The following is an 18,221-nucleotide window of genomic DNA, read 5'->3' as shown; positions in this document are numbered from 1 at the left end:
GGCTTTGAAATAAAAGAAAAGAAAATTAGAAAATGAAAGAATTTAAAAAGTTATTCTCAGAAAACTTACCCAAAATTGGTTCATTTATGTTTGAAGTAAAAAGTGTATTTTAAATCATAGTTATACTCGATTAGGTTCATATTTGAATTTGTTTTCAATTAAGAAAAGAAATAGGATTTGGGAAAAAAGAAAAAACTCCTCTCTCTCATTTTGGCCCGAAGGCCCACCCTTCTTTTCCCCCGGCCCACGCTTTTCCTTCTCTCCGCTAGCCTAGCGCGCGCCTCCCCTCCCTCCCCTTCTCCCCCGCACCGGCCCATGGCTCGCGCCCTTCCTTCGCTTCACGTCACCCGTGCGGCCTAGCTCCCCCATGGCCCACTTTGGCCTTCACCGCAGCACGCGCCCGCGCCGTCCGCTCCCTTCTCTCATTGCACCACTGGCCCACCCATCAGCCAGCCATGTCCCCTTCCCCTTCCTTTCCTTTCCTCGGACGCTCCTTTTCATTCTCACTGCCGGTGATGGGGCACGCCATGCACGGCAAGCCACCTCGCTCATGCCCATATGGCAGGCACCCAAATCACCGCGCCCTGCTCCCCTTCCTTCTACGTAGCACCTGCCCTCCTACAAAGCACTGAGCCGAGCCCCTTCTTCTACCTTTTCCCGGTCATGCTCAAGCACTCACCACCGCCACCGCAATTCACCGTACCAGCGCCCCTAACCTCAACACCGACATGACCCGGAGCTCCGCCGTATTCCCCCGCGCCCGTAGGTACCGTCGTTTCTCGGTTTTGGTCATGGTTTGATCGGATTCATCCTCACCCACACCATACTTCTCTCTTCAGTCTCCGCCGTCATCGACCTGCCCCCATGAGGCCTTCCCGGACGCCGTGCTGCCCTACTAACAACTCACGGTGAGCTCCTGAACCTCCTCGATCCCTTATCATCATGTTTGATGCATGGGAGTGCCGTAACGACGAGCTCCTGAGTCGCCGACCATGGCACTGCCATGGGACCACCGCTCCGACATGATCCCTGCCCTAGTCTCACACTCCGTTAAGTTTGTAGGACCTCATGCTATGCATCTGTGCCCTTGGCTTGTCTCTGGATGGCTGTGTTTACACCAAATTTTGGGAAAAAGAATCGAGGGACTCAAAGGCCCTCAAGATCATGTCATCAAGGAATCAATTGCGAGCAGGTCGATATCAGCTGATTCGGATACAACATTGGAATCGGCTTTCCTCAGATAGCGCCAGCAGATAACGGCAAAGGCTACGATCGGAGCCAAGACAAGGCATGTTGGACTCTACAAAAAGGGAAAGATTAGAGTCCAAGTTATCTTAAATTAGGAACATTTTCTCTAGGGCCAAAGATTATGATGAGTCATGCTTAGATAGGAGTCATGCGTAGGTCCTGGGTATAAATATCAAACCCCGGCTATTGTAAGAGACACAATCAATCCAATACAAGTTACTTACTTTTTCGGCTCTAGTCACCCCTTAGGAGTAGGAGTAGAGTAGATCTCGGTGAGTTCTTCAACGAGTACGGCTGCATCGATCCGGTCGACCTCCACAGCTTGTCTATAAGTACCATCATGGCTTATACCTCTGTCCGTATGGCTGCATTGATCTGGTCGACCTCCACAGCGACTCTGGTATAAGTTAGTTATCGATTCTTGTCTAGTTCAAGTAAGGCTGCATCGATCCGATCGACCTTCACTACTCGAACTAGATTAAGGTCAAGTTATCGGCTCTATCTAAGGGTGGCGTTCCTTCGGATAGATTCATTAAGTTACCAATATTGCTTATTGCTTCCATTATTTATTTAATCACAGTAATATCACTTTGTCGGATTAGGATTGATCTAGATCGGCCTTATATCTTGTTTAACCCATCGTTTGTTAATCTAAACTAATCTAATCTGCAATTTAAACGATGAGTTATGTTTTATTAGCTATTTTATATCAATCTTGATCATGCATAGCGTGCGGTTAAAGCATGTCTGATCTTGAGTAGATCTATTGGCTAGCAAAAACCGTTCCATGGCCCGTTATCATGGTCTGTGTGATTCTGCCTCACACTCCACTGTTAGCACCGTGGAGCGGGGATAGTTATTTGAATGATCTGTTCTTGATAGGGCATGACCTTAACTGTGCGCTATGACTGAATCGGCTATTTTAGCCGATATCGAGTGCTTCCATAAATAGTTCACATCACGAGACCGTTGAAGTAGGGATAGGTTGAAAGATGTGTTAGCCCCATGATCTTATTATTGTATTATAGCCTGCATGATTTTGCCTCATGCCCCACTAATATTAGTAATGAGTTAGGGTCATCGAGTCTATTGTTGTTTCTATGGCCTGCATGATTTTGCCTCATGCCCCACTAGTCATAGCGATAGATAAGATCTAATATGTTCATTAGATTTGTCTTTATTAAATGGTTGAATGATGATGAGCTATTTCTTTTATATAAAAGAGGTTTGGTTACTTGCAGTCATTGGCTCAGCATAAATTAATTATTATTGACATCCCTTTGCCATTGACCAATATTTGTCTAAATGATGATATTCATCCTGAATGATAACCGATTCTTCTTACACAACCTCATGAGCTTTAACTGATTTATTCTTATGAATATGCTGGAATTGACTATTTAGTCGATCTCCTTTCATATCGGCTCTCAGAGACGCACATTCGGGACTGTCTTACAACACCGGCACGTTTCACCCAAAATTACTAATAAACTTTCTCTCCTTGTCAACTGTAGGGTCAAATTGACTGGCATGTCTTGGGAGGAGTGCGCAGGATCGACCATCCCTGCGCTGAAGCTAGGTGGATCTCTAGCTCCATTGAGCGAACCCTTTTGGCTTGCTCGTGTGCCATCGGCACGGGACAAAATTTCATGCCGACACATGTTTCTAGCACGCCCAGTGGGACCCCACAATCATTATGGTGGTTTACAACAACAATGACATCCTTATGGTACATTATGAAGATCTACCTGATGGAGATAAAGATGTCATCAGCAAAGCTATAGAAGAATTTCAGAACAAATATTTGTTGTCCTACACCAAAACACGTGACAACATAATTGTTCAAAAATTTCCACTACCAAGAGTTCTATTACATGGGTAGACAGATACAGTTGAAGCTGAAGACAGGCGTTTCTTTATGGAAATTGTAGACAAATCTATTCGTGATGCCATATCAAGCCATAATGAAGCTTTCTTGGACACATTCCACAATGCCATGAAAAAAGGTGGTTCATGGGTTTCTAGTTGGTCAAGTTGGGCCGGCTTATTACAACATTCCACATCCAGCGATCAAAGGGACTAATCAAGTTAGTACCATCCATCAAGAAGCAGCACCATTTAGTAATGATGATGTCCAGGCAGTTTAGGGTTCACCTGAACAAGCTCAAGGAACTACTACGAATCAGATATAGTATAATCCTGGACTGTCAGTACAACATGTGCAACAATCGGTGGGGCAAGGTCAGAACTAGGTGATCAATTTTCGCACATCAGGCCACATACCGTCGTTGGCTCAAAAATAGCACCATCAATTCAAAGGATCCATAGATATATAGATCCTTATGTCTACAATCAGAGACTTCAAGCAGCAAGCCAGCAAAGGACCCAACAAATAGAGATTCCACAAGGGTATCATTATGGTACAGATTATAACACCCTTCACATGATTCTAAATCCAGGGTATCAAGGCACACGGGATTTCAATCCATAGATGGGTCAGCAGGTACAGGGAAATCCAAATTCACATGCTGATGAGTTATTGCTAAAGGTGATCGAGATGATGAAGAATCAGTTCGGTCTAAAGCCAAAAGGGCTGACCTTTTCGTATAAATGCCCATATCCAGAATGGTATGATTTGGTCGCTCTTCCCACAAATTATAGACTTCCAGAGTTTGCTAAGTTCACTGGCCAAGACAGTACAAGCATGATAGAACATGTCAGTCGGTATCTTACATAATTGGGTGAGGCATCAGTTGAGGAGGCCCATCGAGTTCATTTCTTCTCCCTATCCCTGTCAGGACCAGCCTTCACTTGGTTTTCATCACTGCCAGTCAATTCCATTGCCAATTAGGTTGACCTAGAAAAGAAGTTTCAAACATATTTTTTACACTAGGACTGGAGAAAAGAAGATAACTGATCTGACAACTATAAGGCAGAAGACTAATGAATTGGGCACTAAGTTTCTTTAGAGGTTCCGAGAGACTAAGAACTTGTGCTTCTCATTAAACTTGGTTGATGATCAGCTAGCTACTTTAGTTGTTTAAGGAATGCTACCAATGTGGAAACAAAAGCTGTTGGGACAAGAATTTGACAACTTGGGTCAATTGGCTCAACGAGTGGCAGCGCTCAATAGCCAATTCCAGAGCATGCATAGGGACACTCGATTCCAAAAGAGTACCATAGTGGCCGAAGCTTATAATCCATACTCAGTCGATGATGGCTATGAAGATGAAGAAGAAGAGGTTGCTGTAGCTGAATGGAAATAGGGCAAGAAGACAGTAATGGTGCCAAATCCTTGGGGAAGAGGAGTCAAGGAGAGCTATGACTTTGATATCACAAAATCAGACAAGCTCTTTGATTTCTTGCTTGAGAAGGGACAGATCAAGTTGCCCGATAATCATGTTATGTTGCCCCTAGATCAGTTGAAGATTAAGAAGTTCTGCAAGTTCCATAATGTAACAGAACTGCCCAATTTATACAAGATCAAGTACGGTTGTCCCCGTAACACGTTGACATGCGCAAACTTTCACTCATATAAACCCAGTAGTCCGTCGAGTGTCTCGAAAGACCTCGGTAAATCAACATCACATCCAAGATCGCGTGATTAAGCAAATACACATCACATACATAGGGTTGTAGTGGAAATAATATTACAAATGGGTTCACAAATAAAAGTACGAGTTTGGGTTTCAAAACCACTTAGTGAAAACAACATAGCTTTCAAATGATTACATTAATATAAGTTCCAAATATATTGCTAGCATAAGTGACATCATCCGACGAAAGCATATAGACGAGAAGTAACTATAGAATCACCGAGCCACCGGCGGTTAGCCACCATCTTCATAGGCCTAGAACTTCACCTGCAACATGGTGGGATAAACCCTGAGTACGAGAAGGTACTCAGCTAGACTTACCCATCAAAACTAGAATAAAGGACACCAAGGGTCATGCAAGGCTTATAAGGTGGGCTAGCTAGACACAGTTGCATAAAAGAGCTTATGAATATAGTGACCAATTTAAACTTTGCATCAAGTTTATCATCATTTACCTGTCCACTAGATTTGCACCTGTACTAGAGCACTCACTTATTAGGAGCAATCAATATTAACCATAGCAGGTATAATAAGGCTGTCATCATCATATCATTATTCCTGAACCATTATGTTATTTAGTGTATCTACTTTGGAGATAAGCCCGTCAAGTTCTCACTAACCGGTGAGAGACGGCGACTCGAATCGAATTACAACTCAGCTGAGGGGGTATTCCTAACTCTCACCCTGGCATACTTTGCAAGGGTAGCCGTGGGTCACCTTTGGTACAACTCAGGAACCAAATTCGTGGGTTCGATCAGCGCCAGCACTCTCAGGGATTACCCTTCTGCCAGGACGATCAGGACTTTTAAATCACCTGCCCTTGGACTCACGCCTACGGCTCCCTTCTGAGGCGTACTTTATACTTATCGACTCCCGGCCTGAGGTGAGCTACTCGGCTTCGTGGTCGGTCTCTGGACCCGGCCAACTAAGAGAGAGGCATGCGTTCAACATGAACAGGAAAGGCTCCAAGATTCAGTCCTTAAGCGACACAGACGGAGTCACTACCAACCGGCAAGCCTCCGCCCGGTCTTCAATTCAAATTAAGACAGGTTATTTTCCACGATAGCAAATATAGCCAACCGTGCCATATGTATATCCCTATATCTCGCAGGTGACAGGAAATCACCTGACTTCTACCGCGTTTAAGCAGGGCTAAGCACTACACAAGCCTGAGCTACATAGGATTCAGGGTATCAATATCTGGACAAGGATTGGATAACCAATGCAGCAAGTGTTTGCATCCAACACCTAAACTTAATGCAACAATATATATGTAACAATAATACTTTAATTGCATTTCAGAAGTTAGGAGGCTTAATATGCTCCGGGGCTTGCCTGGGATCCGACACAAGTCAGTTCAGTTAGCTTGCACCGTCCAGGTGACATCTCAGGTCCTAGCACTTGCTTAGTCCTTCTATCTTCGGGATAGATCCATCAAACGCTGTCTTTGGGTTTGGCTCCAACATCTCATCCTTCACGTGGTGCATCTAGCGTACCTAGATGAGATGCAATATGCAAGTGCATAAATATGAAGAATAGTACCATGAGATGCATCACAAAATAGCAAGCAAGACAAGCATAGTTTACACTAACACACTTAAGTACTTTGCGATGCTTAACTTAAACATCACACAATCTATCATGCTAAGATGGCAAAAAAGACGACAACGCCAAGCATGACACAAGTTTCCCAAGATCTCAGGTGCTCTAACTCAGTCATCATTCAAGGCATAAGTCACACTTAACAATATACAAGCAAACACTATAATTGGAATGTGCCAATTTCTGGACATGCAAACAGCAGCTACAAGATTTAGCTATAACTGGAGTTACACAAACCCAAATGACTTGCAAGAAGACATTTTCGAAAGCTTATGAAATTATCTACATTTCATCTATAATCATCTTAGCATGATTCTCAAGTTAACTAAGTCAAATATACCCATTTACAGAAACTGGTCAACAATTGACAGAGAGCAGCCATTTCTGAAACCCAACTTTAAACAGGCATAACTCACAAACTACTTGGCCAAATGACATTAAATTTTAACATAAGCTAGATACATGAATTATCTACAACTTTTATATAAACAAGTTTTACAACAAAGCACATTATCATGAAGAACTTTGCTAAGTTCCCATATCTGTCCATAAACCACATTTGCAAGAAAATAAATATTAACTTATGTTGCAAACACATAATTAGGCAAAACCAACTTTACCAACATGTCACACATGACTAAAGAACACCAGAAAACCTAGTGTCCATGACCAAATAAATTCTTTTAATGCATTTCTTAATTTATTTTAGATAACAAGGTGACTTAATGAACATATACCAAAAGTATACAATAAATTCTACAAAAATTACAGTGGCTCACATATCCTCTCAATAGTCTACTGTACAAATTTCACTCCATTTGAATATGTATAGCAACCTCTATGAAAAAGACAAGTTGCTAAAGCAAGAAATCATGTGAGAGCGAGATAAACCAATAACTCACTCATACTTCATCCAATACTCATGAAATTTTTACCACACATCAACTATCACATGATTAGCATGCCACAAAAATTTCACTTCATTTGGAGCCCTGGATCTGCAGTTATGGAAAATAACAAATTCAACTAGCATTACAACCTTACTGCACAAATGTATTTTTACCGCAAAATATTGAAACTAAAACATGCCATATTATAGATCTAATGCATAGAAAATTTCACAAGGATTCCAAAAAGTCCTCATTTGCTATTTTACGATTTTTCTATGAATTACTATGAATTTCTAAAGTTCAGCAAATTTCCTACAAGAAGGTCCTTAACAGCACTATTCATTTGAGTCACAGATTTCGCACTTAACCCCCTGCTATTGATCAAATTGTTGCTCTTGGTCCCTGCTCGCAATTGAGAACAGAGGAGGCCGGGAGTTCGCCACTGACGGCCGGAGGAAGCTTGTCGGCGGCGGTGGAGTGGTGGTGGAGCATCAGCAGGGCCACGCGCACCCAGCGGACAGCTTGGCTCGGCCCGAGGCGGCCCGAGTTGGCCCGGCCACGTGAGCCCATGGCTTAGCGGTGGAGCGGCATGGCAGGGGAGGGCACGATAGTGGCGATGCGATGACCGTTGCCAGCTCCGGCTGTCCCGGCTCCCGGCGCACCACCTGACGACCGCAGCTTGGCCTGGGGTGGCCTGTGGCTTGCTAGCCGCGTGAGCAGGCGACACCGGTGGCAGCGGCTTCTGCGGCGAGGCCACAATGGCGAGGGGCGCTCAGGAAAGGAGCTGGGGAGGAGGAGAGGGAGAGCAGCGCTAGCAGCAGCGACGTCTCGCCAAGCTCGGCCATGGTGCTGGCAGGGAGCGAGGCAGAGAAGAGAGGGAGAGAGTGGAGAGGGCAAGGCGAGTGCTCGGGTTCAGCTTCCCCAAAACGACACGCGAAGGCAGTGCTCGGGTTCAGCTTCCCCAAAACGACACGCGAGGGCAGGGGCGCGGACACGCGGAGGGCACGCGGCAGTAGCTCACTACCATGGCGGGGCAAGGTGGCGAGCAGCTGGCGCATCGAGGGCCACACAGTGCGAGCGCTCTATTGCACCAGCGATTCAAATTTCCAATACCACCTCAAATGTACAACTGAAAATCCCTTTTCCACCCATCATATCTCCTAAACAGATTGATTATTTGATCAACCCATTGCATCGTTGCGTAGAGCTACGTGTGTACTACAATATTGCTTAAATGAGTCTCGTCTAATTCTCAACGGTTTCCAAGCGATAATTCGCTAAAGATAGGTACACGAAAACTAAAATACGAAAATTTAGTCATCCAGACTTAGCCAATTTTTGAACCCTGAAAATAGCACTGGATTTGATATTGTGAGCGACATTTGACTAAGCTAGGCACTAATTTAGCTCTTGAGCATTAAACAAAGTTTGTTCCTCATGAGATGATCTACAACTTTAATTTAAGGTGCAACTCCATGCAAGCATTGTAAGCAATTGGTCCACACAGGTCAAAGTAGCATCGCGGTAAAGCTTAAATTAGAGTTATTGACCGATTGAGGCATTTTCTTGACTTCTGCTCAACATGAACCTTTCATGACTTTTGTTGTAGAGTTCATCTAGAGTCATTTGGGCAAGGTTGCAAGGTTTGATTGATGACCTACATTTCCATTCACTTAATAGTGCAATTCAAGCACTTAGTAAAATCATTCCAATAAGGATATAACTTATCATTTCATGCGACTTTTTTATTCCAAACTTCATGAAACTTTTCCAGTGATCAATATAGATGGATATTGATGTGAGACACATGAAGATATTTCAATAACACCAGCCAAGCATATATCCTAAAAAGGGCCTATATGTAAAGGAAGGGTGCAATATCCGAGTTTAGGTTGGGGCTCATTTCCAAAGGTTTGACCTTGACATCTTCATCGTTTGAGCTCAAACCCACTGCTTAACTAGTGACAAACACCTGGGGTGTTACAGCCCTCCCCCTTAAAGGAATCGTGTCCTGAGATTCGGTGCGAAAGACTTTTAAGGGAAGAGAAACTTGTCATCCAGTTTCCAACATCAGTGATAGCATTAGACTACTTAACTTCAAAGTATCAGAGAGGCTAATTTGGTCATGACACTTTCTGATACTTGCTCTTCATTGTAAGCTGTTGTCTGAAGAATTTCCTTCATTGGCGTCCATAAAGCATTGTTACATTAGGAGGAATCCAAGATAGCACTGTCCTACGTACTTCGTCCTCGATGTACGAAGAGTGATACAAGCATAGACTAAATACTTGTAACATCTACTTCCCTAGTGGATATAGCACAGACCTATGGACCTTGCACTAGACCACAGTCTGTTGACGGATATTCCTTGCAACGGTGCTATATTTGTTCCCAAGTTTTGAAAAGCAGTTCTCTATTAAAGTGGCTTGAGCACAACTTTTTGTAAAGGATGTGATCAAAGACGGGGTAAACATCCTTTGAGGGTATGAGAAGCTAGCTAACCACTATCCAAGCCGGCTATAGCGGTGTAATCACTCAGATGTTAACTGGTGGAAAGCTACATAATGTTCCATGTATGTAGTGCTCTTTCTCTGATAACATCACTATATTATCTGAGTCTGTCGAGTGAGTGGTAAACGTAATAGCTAACTCTGTCAGCTCAACATTCTCGATGATCATTCCTTAGGGAGCCTTTGGATCCAAGTTGCAACAGTGATCTGGGTTGAATCTGATGCAACCTCTTGGGTAAAAACACATATAAGGTACCAAAGGCATGTCAGCATTGGAGAGCCATTGACGCAGAAGGATGTTAGCGAGGCTTGGAGGGCAACATAAGTTGCAAGTAATCACAAAACTAGGGACTAGTTCACTACCAAGTAGGTTAAGTAAAATTTGCCTTCGTGGTGCAGTTGCACAGCAGGTTGGTTGACTTGCATTGTAGCAAAACTAGCTTTCTTAAACTATATTTGACGTCGAGGCTTCCATTCTTAGGCCAATCGATATCTCAAAAACCATAATCCAAAAATCTATGGTTTGACACCTTTCCAATTACTTTCGAATTGCAAGGGCACAATTTGACTTCTAGAACACCTTGACTGCTCACGCATTGCTGATCTAAGAGGGCAAAAGCAAGGCACATAGGGGTGCAATTAATCTTATCAAGGTTATGGAGGGTTGTCTAACAGCAATACACCTACAAGTTGTAATTTCTTGGCATGAATTACAAACACAACCGTCTAATGCAAAGGATGATCGCAGTCACAGCGAAATTGCAGATTCTATACTCTTTTGTTTTCTATTCATATCTCACAAACTACTGCACCAATATGCACAAATCTTGGTGGGCATGTAGATCCATATGTCTTCTAACTACTCATCAAAATTCAACTCAACCAGACACCGTTTGACCATCCAAACAATTCATCTACCAAAACTGCTCTGTTCTGAATTGGCAGCAAACCGAGCCGACACGATATCTCTCAAATCCGATGTTTTACTCAACCAATACTCAAGCCAACTTAAGACATTGAAGGGTCCTAAGCAAGGAATGAGATCACCAAGTTTGGGGTCAATCCAACTTCGTTTGAGTCACTAATCGCCGGCTTGAAGATAACCGGTTTCGTGCCACAAAATCTGGACAAATTTCGTGTTCTCCCTTTTCTTTGCTTCACACGTTGAGGTGTGTGTTTTGCACTCTTTAACCTTTCTCATAGTAGCAGCAGCCTTTCCCTAGCTGAGGATGGAGGCTAGAGTTTTTTCCTCACATGCTTCTCTGGTAACACTGTCCGCCGTTGATCTAGACACCAACTTGACGATGCACAAGCATTGGACTTGTGACTATGTTTTCGGGACACAAAGTATACTCTACATGGAGGGACTGTCCTACAGAGATAAGGAACCATTCCTATATATCCTTCGGCACTTCGTCCAATCGAGTTTGGACACATGTGTTAGTGGCACCTAGGGCACAAAGATGCTGACTGAAACTAGGGACGTGCTTTCGCTAGCTCCTTACATAGCCGATACAACATTTTGTACTATCTGTGTGATTGACGCATAACAGATGGTCGCCATCGAAGTCAGCAGACAAGGGGTCACACTAGAGATTGTTGATCTCGACTGTGCGATTAGCATGCACATAATAATCAAGACTTGGATAGCCAGGTCATAATCATAATGTGACGTTCGATTCTTATCTGACTAACAACTTGTCCAACATTAATTGTTGTGTGCCTTTCTAATCCAACAGTGATGACATAAGTTGTTCACTAGGTGATGGATGTCAATACTAGGACAACCAAGTGGAGTCACTTGTCTACCACCTCTTGTAGTCGATTAATGTTTATGTCGGTGACCAGTTCTTCAAAGGTTATCCTTTTTGTGACTTCAACAGGAAGCTCTACTACTTTTGATCTGATATAGGGATCTTCGATAAGATATGGAGAGATAACCAAGGAAGAGCTCACGTGAAAATAACACATTGGTACAGTTCGGCAATGGATCATGACTAGAAACCTCGATACCAACGTGCACCCAGCAGCACAACCATGCATCAGCCACCCACAAGGAGGCCCTAGGTTCCGTCGCGGCACCGCAGATTGCTAATCGTGGCACCATTACTGAACATACAACCAAAGTAAAACTTCTAGTGGCACCAATTAGATTGTAAGAACAAGCATTGTGCAAAAGAGGGATAGCAAACAAGGATAGTCACAAAGTTAGGAATCAACAAGGAGGCGATCAGAAGATCAAAACACAGCGCAAAAGAACATAGCCTAATTGCTGAAGGTAACTAAGCAGGAGACTCTTGCTTAATTTCCATATACGCCTCGTGTCCACCAAAGTGATTACCAGATAAAGATTAACATGAGATTTGGTCTCGTCGAGCAGCAACATGAGATCAAGACTGATAAACATCTAGGGACTTGAACGGGTTGGAGGCAAAATAAATGAGATTCGAGGGTCAGAGCCAATGCACTAACTAGGGATTCAGTTGATAAAGCAATGACATGATCTGCGTGGAAAAGGTTCCAAAGCCAGGGCAGACAGCGATTAGCGTTGCACTAGCTCATCCATAGGAGAAAGAGCAATGAAGTGCAACAAAGATTTTTGAGCAAGGTCCTCCCCCATAGGAGCGGGACAACCACGACACATGCAAGCATTCAAGGGAATTAAGCTTGGGCCTAAGGTCAAGCAAAGGCATGGATAAAGGTCTTCGTAGCACAACGTTCAAGGCTAGCAACCACATGTACAGACTTAGGTTCCTAAGAGAGAACTTAATTGGAGACGATAACCATGAGATTATCAAAACTTGGATACTGCTCTAGGATAGCGCTCTTCCACACTCATATGCTTACCGAGGACAAAAGGGTGACAACTATGGCACTACCTAGATAATGAGCATCCACGCCTACATCATGGTCTTAAGCGAGCATTTCGAAACACTCAATCCGATTAGCTTAAGCGACTATTACTAAGCACAAAGCTTGTACATAATAAGCAGTCACCTACAGTAACACCACTACACATAAACATGCGAACCTAGTGGTAAGGTACTGTTATCTTTTATTTCCTTTTTACTGAGTAGGTGGATATCTCTACAAAACAAGTTTTACTTACATTTAGCAATTTAGTTTTCAAAGGGGTGAACTTTTTGTTAACTATTAACTCGTCATCTATTTCCTTTGGAAGCCAACATACGAGGCAAAACTAATCACACACTAACTTCAAGCATAGCTATTCAAGCAGCATGGGACAAGGCATTTTGGCTAGCTTCACACAGGGAAAATAGTGACATCACATTGATCACAAGTTACTTAGCATTAGAACAAGGTGAGGGAAGCATATTTATGCACAAGCACAATCATGATGCATGCTCGTCCTATTCGTCCTCACAAAATTGCCAGCCTAAGGTGGCAATCACGTTCTATGTCGGTGGCATAACACGTACTCTCTCGATATATAGCTAGTCGTCAGCTATATTCAATCTACGCATTCGTGGTTAGCGTACCTGTAGGCAAATTCATTGTAGCCCATCCCCACAAGAGATAAATAAGCACACAATGAAAGCAGTAAACTAAGATACTCTGCATATATACATCCCCAAATGTATATACTTCGATATCCATAGCTACCCGATAAATATACTCGCAATTAAGTACATTCATATATACATGGGTGTAACATGTAAATATTCTAGTAACCAAAGCTAACTCTCCCCTAGACCGATAGTTGGACGGTCATGCTCTCACAACTCCCACTTACCTGGGCGTAGAGGCAATTGATCCATACATTACCATTCAAGTGAATGGCATCCATACAATAGCACGTCGTATGGACAACGAAAGTAAAAACCCCCATATTAGTGCTTAGATAGCCACCTAATAGTCCTTAACTGGGCATAAAGGAGGATGTCACTAGCATAGTTTTGCAAATTAGTTTTTGACAAATTTGCCTGTAGCTAAAGTTTTAGTTAAAATAGGCTTTTTAAAACCAAAACTTTGTTTTTAAAACAATGTATATGACAGTATTATGCTTAATCTTGCTCTGATGCCAGCTGTAACAGAACCGCCCAATTTATACAAGATCAAGTACGTGTAACACCTCGGGTGTTTAAATATTAAAATCTGACATGTCATCATATGCATTGCAAAGCATTTGGCATTTGGTGAAAACTTTGATGTGCATTTACTAAAACAAGTTTACATTTATGTAATGAGTGTTGAATTGTATTGTTTGACTCAAGTTCAAAGTTTGTCTGGGTTTTGAATTTTTTGAGAAAACCCCGCTTTTCAACATTTAAATCCTGCCCTGAAAATCCATTTCAAAATCTAACCATATTTTGGGGTTGGGCCCAAAAGCAAAAGTGTAGAGCTTGGCAAGTTAAGCAAAGTTTATCTTTGGAGTTTTTCAAGTTGTTTAGAAAAATTTCGAGTAATTCAAAAAGGCGTAATTCGTTAAATTTCCCGATTCAAATTCAAAAGTTCATTTCAAAATCTAGACTGAATTAGGAGATGGTTATAAAAGCAAAGTTGTAGAACTTTTGATTTTGAACAACTTTTATTTTTGGATATTTTTGAGTTGTTATGAAAATTTGGGAGTAATTTGTGAATTTTGGCAAATGGCAAACTTGTAAATACTGTGAACAATGTTCACCGCCGTAGCTACACCGCCGGCGACCTTCGGTTTGCTTCCAGGCATGTGCGTGGACGTCCTCGGCTTCGCGCTGGTGCGGAAACGTCTCCTGCATCGCTTCCTTGAGCTTCCTGGCCATCCTTTTTAGCCTGAGCCGCCATCGTCGTTGCCCTTCTCCCTTGCTCTGTTTTCCCGTCGCCGCTACTCCACTCCGGCGAGCCCGTGCCGTCGTTATCGTGCTCCACCGTTGCTGATAAGCTAGTCCCAGCTCCGCCTTAACCTTACGTGTCCAACCGACCCACCAATTCAGTTTATCTCCACTGGAAACTCGCTGTCCACGTCTTTCTTCTTCACGGCCGGCGACCTTCCCGTCGCAAGCGCATCTCCATGGCCAGCGCCCTCCGATGAGCTGTTGTCCTTGCTCTGTGTACCTATAGCTTCGACTCGATGCTGTGGTGCTTACTCCATAGTTGATTGTTCATGTTGACCACTATAGTTGCTGGTACACCATCACCGACGACGTTTTGCTCCGCCGTGTTCGCGCTGAACGTCGAACCCCCTTGCTGTTGCTCCTCCGGCTCGGTCTTTGGCTCCAACGCGTTCGGGGTGAGCTCCTGATGCTTCATGTGTCCTTTGTTTAATCACTACCGCACTGGTGTCGCCGGCGTAGCATGGCCGTGCCGTCATGTCCGCCATGGCCATCGTGGTGCTTGGTCCAGTTAGTGTCGAGGCTCGATTGTGCCACCAATCGACACGTAGGGGTGTAGGGATCATTTCAGTACCTTGGTCGTCGCCGTTGAGCTCGTCGTCGGCGAGTTTTCGCCGGTCAGTGCGCATGTCGCCGTGGTCAAAGCGCGAGGTAGAAGATGACAAGTAAGACCCGGTTGTCAGTGACTCAGCGTTCAAATGGATTTTTCTATTTTCAGATTTGAATGAATAGTGTCTATTTTTGTTATTTTTGTGTAGATTTATTTAAAGCTCCAAAAATTATGAAAATTTTTGTGTGACTTCTCTGTGATGTATAGTATTTAAGAAAAATATGAAATAATGTTTTTCAGTACTTTTTGAATGTGATAAAAATTGCTCAATTTATTAATAAATGGATTTCCATGATTTTTCTAGGCTTATTTAATTGTCCAAAAATTATGAAATTTGTTTTGCCACTTACTTATCATGTAATGAACATGTACTAAAATTTTGAGCTCAATTAGAATAAGTTGATTTATTTCATAATTTTGAATTAAATAATTAATTCATAAAAGCGAATAGTAACCTTTAATGATTTAGGTTTTGTTTGAAATTTTGGATTGAGTGATGACCTTGGGTCATTAGTTGATGATGATCCTTGGCAATTGATGTATGTGTTATGAAAAAGAGTTAGTTGTTTGACTTGCAACTGTACCGCGAAGGAAAGTTGTATTCAAATTGTTAATTTTTCATCCATCATCGAGCATCATGTTTCGTATTCCGCATCATGTTAAACATGGCATTGTTATTACGTGTAGTGAACGAAGGAGAAAGCATGGTAGTTAATCAAGCTGTTGAGGAGGTTAATCCGTCTGTTGAGGTCGGATCGAATCCTTGTGTAACGTCGCAGGAACCGGACTTTTCCATCAACGAAGGCAAGCCCCGGATGCATACAACCCTACCTTGTGTTTTATAAATTAATTTCGCTTTTGCTTTCCGTTACTGCATTAAGTGATTAGGAGTTAAGTAAAAGCCTAATTGGTGCATTACCACCCTTGTTATTCCATATTTACCATATTACCAGTTTTAAACTCGTATATGCCTAGTCTTGCTTAGCTATGCGTAGAACGATGAAAGTCAGATGACTACCTATTACCTGCAAGTTTTAAATGGAACATTGGTTAACTATGTTAGCATGTGATATGGGAATATGGAGTAATAAATCTAGACCGGGCAGACTCGGTGTGTGTGAGCCACAAGACATGGAGGTCTTGTGAGCGGGTTCTTTCTGCCTGTGTCGATTAAGGCATGTCTGTTGTTGAATTGCATGAGGTGAGAATTTGTAGTACTAACCACATACTCCGGTAAGCCTGAACTTGGCAATTCTATTACGAGAATGGCTACTCATGCACTAGGAGTGGAGAGATGGCGGGAATAGCGTGTACCCACGTGGCCATGGGCTGGAATGGTGGAGTACTGTATTCTCGGGTGGCGCGGACCCATTCTTGTTTTAGAGGATCCAAGGGTAGGTTGGTATATGTAGGTCGGGGACCTGCATATGTCGTGTGGTCTGGAATCCCCAGCTGGGTTTTAATCGGTTCGAATCGTCGTTGCTCCTCGATTATGGAGACTCAACTCACTGTTCATCATCGTAGTATTAATAACTGGAACTTGAATAAGGCTTGTGAAAGTGTTGGATATGAAGTTTCATGATCTCAGTGCGGATCATGTCAGTTTTGTATATAATTCTTAAAGAAGTCTTCTATATAAAGAATTTTATTAAAAGAGCTTTTACGCAAAAGAACTTTGATCATTGTTATAGCTATACCTTGAATCCCTGAGCCTACATTACTGAGTTTATCTGTTTTATTTCAGATAAGTCTTGTTGAGTACTTTTGTACTCAGGGTTCGTTGACCCTTGTTGCAGGTGAGCCTCATGAGCAAATCTGTTTTGGATCGTGCTGCATAACTATCATTCGATCTGACGATGAGAAGTAAATGTGTGATCCTTGGGCAGGATGTTTATTTTGCGTGTTAAGTATATGTTAATTATGCCACTCCACTACTACTATGGTTTGTAATAATTATCGAACTTAGTTTGTAAGGTTTGAAACAACTGGTTTGTAAACTATGTTACTGTAAGACTTCCGCTGTTTTTACTCTGGTTTTGATATTTGAATAAATATTGTAATACTGCAATGACTCTGTAACGTGATCCTGCTCGGAAATCATGGATGATTCGGGGTTCCCCGAGGACACTCGACAGTCTTTTTAAGTTCATGGAAACATATGCATAGATGTCAAAGGTCGTCGGACAGTGACAGGTGCATGTGGGCCCTATAACTTAGGAGGTTCTGCCACAGTATGGCTGTCCCCGCTAACATGTTGACACACGCATACTTTCACTCATATAAACCCGATAGTCCGCCGAGTGTCCCGAAAGACCTCGGTAAATCAACATCACAACCAAGATCGCATGATTAAGCAAATACACATCACATACATAGGGTTGCAGCGGAAATAATATTACAAATGGGTTCACAAATAAAAGTACGAGTTTGGGTTTCAAAACCGCTTAGTGAAAACAACATAGCTTTCAAATGATTACATTAATATAAGTTCCAAATATATTGCTAGCATAAGTGACATCATCCGATGAAAGCATATAGACAAGAAGTAACTATAGAATCACCGAGCCACCGGCGGTTAGCCATCATCTTCATAGGCCTAGAACTTCACCTGCAACATGGTGGGATAAACCCTGAGTACGAGAAGGTACTCAGCTAAACTTACCCGTCAAAACCAGAATAATGGACACCAAGGGTCATGCAAGGCTTATAAGGTGGGCTAGCTGGACACAGTTGCATAAAAGAGCTTATGAATATAGTGACCAATTTAAACTTCGCATCAAGTTTATCATCATTTACCTGTCCACTAGATTTGCACCTGTACTAGAGCACTCACTTATTAGGAGCAATCAATATTAACCATAGCAGGTATAATAAGGCTATCATCATCATATCATTATTCCTGAACCATTATGTTATTTAGTGTATCTACTTTG

The sequence above is a fragment of the Miscanthus floridulus genome, chromosome 16, assembly GCF_019320115.1.
Source record: "Miscanthus floridulus cultivar M001 chromosome 16, ASM1932011v1, whole genome shotgun sequence".
NCBI lineage: Eukaryota > Viridiplantae > Streptophyta > Magnoliopsida > Poales > Poaceae > Miscanthus > Miscanthus floridulus.
Note: the sequence above shows the minus strand (reverse complement) of the source record.